This window comes from Papio anubis, chromosome 7 (genome assembly GCF_008728515.1).
Source record: "Papio anubis isolate 15944 chromosome 7, Panubis1.0, whole genome shotgun sequence".
NCBI lineage: Eukaryota > Metazoa > Chordata > Mammalia > Primates > Cercopithecidae > Papio > Papio anubis.
This window is the reverse complement of record NC_044982.1, coordinates 81,822,900-81,827,527: the sequence shown is the minus strand read 5'-3', so window position 1 is coordinate 81,827,527 and position 4,628 is coordinate 81,822,900. Positions and strand designations below refer to the sequence as shown.

The window sequence follows — 4,628 nt, the reverse complement described above, 5'->3', positions numbered from 1 at the left end:
TTATAATAGCTATCCAAAAAACAAACAAACAAAACAACAACAACAACAACAAACAACTTGGTATAAATTTAATCAAGGAGATGAAGGATCTTTACAATGAAAACAACACAACACTGGTGATGAGTTTCTTGTAGGCAGTATAGAATAGGATCTCTCTCTCTCTCTCGTTTTTTTCTTTTTCCTTTTGAGACAGAGTCTTACTCTGTCACCCAGGCTGAAGTGCAGTGGTGTAATGTCGGATCACTGCAACCTCCGCCTCCTGAGTTCAACGGATTCTCATACCTCAGCCACTGGAATAGCTGGGATTACAGCTGCATACCACCATGCCTGGCTAATTTTCGTATTTTTAATAGAGACAGGGTTTTGCCATGTTGGCCAGGCTGGTCTCGAACTCCTGACCTCATGTGATCCGCCTGCCATGGCCTCTGAAAGTGCTGGTATTACAGGTGTGAGCCATTGTGCCCAGCCTGGATCTCTTTTTAAAATCTGTTCAGCTAGTCTATATACTTTAATTGAGGGAATTTAAAACATTTACATTCAAAGTTGTTATTGATAGATGAGAACTTACTTTGATCTTTAAAAAATTGTCTTCTGATTGTTTTGTATATCCTTTGTTCTTTTATTACTCTCTAATTATTTATATTTGCAGTTTGGTGGTCTCCTATAGACATAACATTTGATTCCTTTCTCTTTCTCTTTTGTGTATCTGCTCTATTAGTGACTTTTACACTTTCACGTGTTTTCATTTTGGTATATATTATTCTTTTGTTTCCAGATACAGGCCTCCCTCGAGCATTTTTTGTAGAGCCAGTCTAGTGGTGACAAATTCTCCCAGTTTGTATTTGTCTGGGAAAGATTTTATTTCTCCTTCATTTTGGAAGAAAGCTTTTCTGGGTATGGTACTCTTGATGGAATTTTTTTTTTCTTTTCTTCAGTACTTTGTATATATCATCCTATTGTCTCCTGGCCTATAAAGTTTCTGCTGAAAAGTTCACTGTTAGGCTGATGGAGATTCCCTTATACATGACTTGATGATTTCCCCTTGCTGTTTTTAGAATTCTCTCTTTGATTTTGAGTTTTGAAAGTTTAATAATTTGCCTCAAACATATATGTTTGGATTGAATATACTTGGGAATCTTGAGCCTCATATATTTGGATGCGTATATTTATTCTAAGACTTAGGAAGTTTCAGCTATTATTTCATTTAATATATTTCTACACCTTTTGCCATCTCTTGTCTAATGCCCACAATGCAAATATTTTTTCTCTTAATGGTATCCTAGATATCACATGGGTTTTTTTTCATTCATTTTAACTTTAATTTTGTCTGACTGGGTTATTTCAAAAGACCCTTAAAAATATGAAACACTTCATGAGTTTGCATGTCAACATTGTGCAGGTGCCATTTATTGTTCTAATTTTAGTATATGTACTGCTGAAGTGGGCACTGTATTTTTATGTAACCACTAAATTAATATAAACAGGGTGTATAACTTTCATATTAGTGGAAGGGAGGAAAGGAAAGGTAAAAAGTAACATGTCTGAGAAAAGGCAAGAGAAAAGAGAATGAAAGAGAGAAAGAAAAAAAAAATTATCAAGCCATTAAGAGTCATGGAGGACTTTAAATGCATATCATTACATGAAAAAAGCCAATCTGAAAAGCCCACATACTATATTATTCCAACTATATGACATTCTGGAAAAGGTGAAAGTATGGAAACTGTAAAATGTTCAGTGGTTGCCAGGGGTTGTGAGTGGGGAAAGATAAATAGTTGGATCACAGAGAACTTTTACGGCATTGAAACTGTTCAGTATGATACTGTTAATGATGAATGCACATCCTTACACATTTGTGCAAACCCATAGAATGTATAACACCAGGAGTGAACCCTAATGTAAACTATGGATTTTGAGTTATTATGTTCTGCCAATGTAGGCTCATCAATTGTAGCAAACATATTACTTAGAAGGAGAATGTTGATAATGAGGGAGGCTATGCGTGTGTGGAGTCAGCGGGTATATGAGAAACCTGTGCATCATCCTCTCAATTTTTCTGTGAACCTAAATCTACTCTAAAAAAGTCTTAAAACAGCAACAACCACCTCATCCCCAATAGAATAGTTGAGGCAGATATGAAGTATAAATTAAGTGTAGATGTAAAAGCAAATATACCAGGCTTGGTGTGGTGGCTTACAGACGTAATCCTAGCTCTTGTGGAGGCTAAGGTGGGAGGATCACTTGTGGCCAGGAGTTTAAGACCAGCTTGGCAATGTAGCAAGACTCTGTCTCTACAAAAAACAAACAAACAAACAATAACAACAAAAAATTAGCCAGGCATGGTGACACATGTCTGTAGTCCTATTTACTAGGGGGACTGAGATGGGAGGATTACTTAAGCTCAGGAATTTAAGGTTGCAGTGAGCTATGATCATGCTACTGCACCCCACCTGGGTGACAGAGCAAGACCCTTTCTCAAACAAACAAACAAAAAACACACCAAATATATTAATAGCTATATTAAATGTAAACATTCTAGATGCTCGAGTTAAGAGTCAAAGAATATCAGACAAATTATAAAAACAAAACATAAATATGTGTGCAGTGCAACAGATTTTTAAAAACTGAAAGTAAAAGAAAGGAAGCATGTTTGCTATATTTATAGTAACCAAAAGAAAACCATCATAGGTGCATTAATACCAGATAAAATTGACAAACAAAAATTGAAAGAACTCCAAGAATAAATAAATCCATCAGTATTTCAGGAATTGGCACAATAAAGATGATTTAAACAGGTCATTTAATAAACTAAACCTGAGTTCTATAACACTGTGCCCACCCACTGCAGAATATATATTTTTGTAAGTTCACAAAAAACTTTGCCAAAATCAATCACTTACTGGGCTGTAAAGCAACTCTTGAGAAATTTCAAAGATGTATTTTTTTTTCAAATATTGTCTAGTCACAACATAAACAAGAAATCAATAAAATAACTATACAAAACTCAACAATATTAGAAAAAGAGAAATAAACTTTTAAATAATGCATAAGTCCAAATAAAATTTATTAAAAATGAAAAATTTAGAACTGAATAATAACAATAATAGCACTTATTAAAATTGTGGAATGCAGCAATAGCAGGTAGAGGATATTTTTTAGTCTTAAAACTCTTAAATCACAACAAACTGAAATTATTGAACTGATCACTTATCTCAGGGAGTTAGAGATTAATAAGTGAGATAAACTCAATGAAGTAGGAGGAAGAAATAATAAGAGACAACAGAAGTTAATAAAATAACAGGCAAACATGCAATAGAGAGATTTAATACAGCAGAGATTAACTATTTGAAAAGACTAATAAAGTTAACAAATCTTTGGAGAAACTAACAAAAAACAGAGAAGGCGCAAGTGTTTAATATCAGGAACTCAGAATAGAATACTTTTACAAATGCTGTGGACCATTAAAAGATAAGCCAAGAATATTATAAAAACATTTGTGCTAATAAATTTGAAATTTTAGACAAAATAGAAATATCATCACCTAACGTGGACTTAAAAAGAATTTGCAAAGTTGAGTAATACTAAGAAATTGTGCCAGTAGTCAAAAATTTTTCTACATAGAGAACTGACCTAGATGACTTTACTGTTAATTTCTACTGAAACTGAAGAAAGAAAGATTTTTATTATTCTAAAAACTTTTCCAAAGAGATAAAGGAAAGGAACAGTAGCCATCTCAATTTATAAGGTTGGCACCACCTTGATACAAAGAACAGAATAAGGAAGGAAATGTAAAGGTCAATCTCATTCATAATTCACTGAATCAAAGCCCTACACAAAGTATTAACTCTCAAAATTAGTCCACCAATATGCAAAATGTTGATACATCGTGAGCAAGTTAGGTTTGCAGATCTAAGAATACAGATCTCATTTAACCTTAGATCAATTAACATAATTTGCCACACATATTTAAGAGAACAATCCTAAAATCAGCTCAATAAATATAAGAGCTTTTGATAAAATTTAACATCTCCTCAACAAAAATACTCTTTTAGTAAACAAAAATGGAAAAAATTTCCTTACCCTAATAAACAATATTTGTAAAACCTACAGAAACTATTTAATCCATCCTTCCTCTAGTAAGAAGACCGAGGTTTCCATCTTTCCTGCAAGAATGCATGAAAGCCCTTCTCTCCAGGTTGCTTTTCACACAAGCCTGTTATTCTGGTATTCTGCTACTAGCTCTCTTCCTTGAGCAGGCTTGAATTTGGAAGTGGTCCCCAGTGGGATGCTGTTAGGGAAATCTTTCGAGATTAAAGAGAGAGGACGTGAATAGACTAAAGAGAGAAGCAGAGCTAGATCACAGATGGGGAGAGTTAGAGCGCTAGCAGGTCTTTTTCTACTTTTAATCCCAGCTCCCCGGACCAGATGCTCTACTCTGACATGTGTTCTGGTGTTTGGAGACCTGGGGTTCCCTTGTTCAGGGGAGATCACCAGGGCACGGAAACCAAGCTCTACTCCTTCCCTGATAGGGCATACCTGCAAATTACTGTTATGTAGTGGATCCAGGTGTGATAAATCCCTGGCAAGAGGGATCATTGTAATGGTCTCATGAGTTGCACAGTGAAAAGGCT

At 34.8% G+C, this 4,628-nt stretch overlaps 1 pseudogene; it reads right to left on the bottom strand.

The window, feature by feature from the left end:
- Nucleotides 1-1,354: 1,354 nt before the first annotated feature.
- LOC116276049 lies at nucleotides 1,355-1,448 on the bottom strand (annotated as a pseudogene).
- Nucleotides 1,449-4,628: the final 3,180 nt, after the last annotated feature.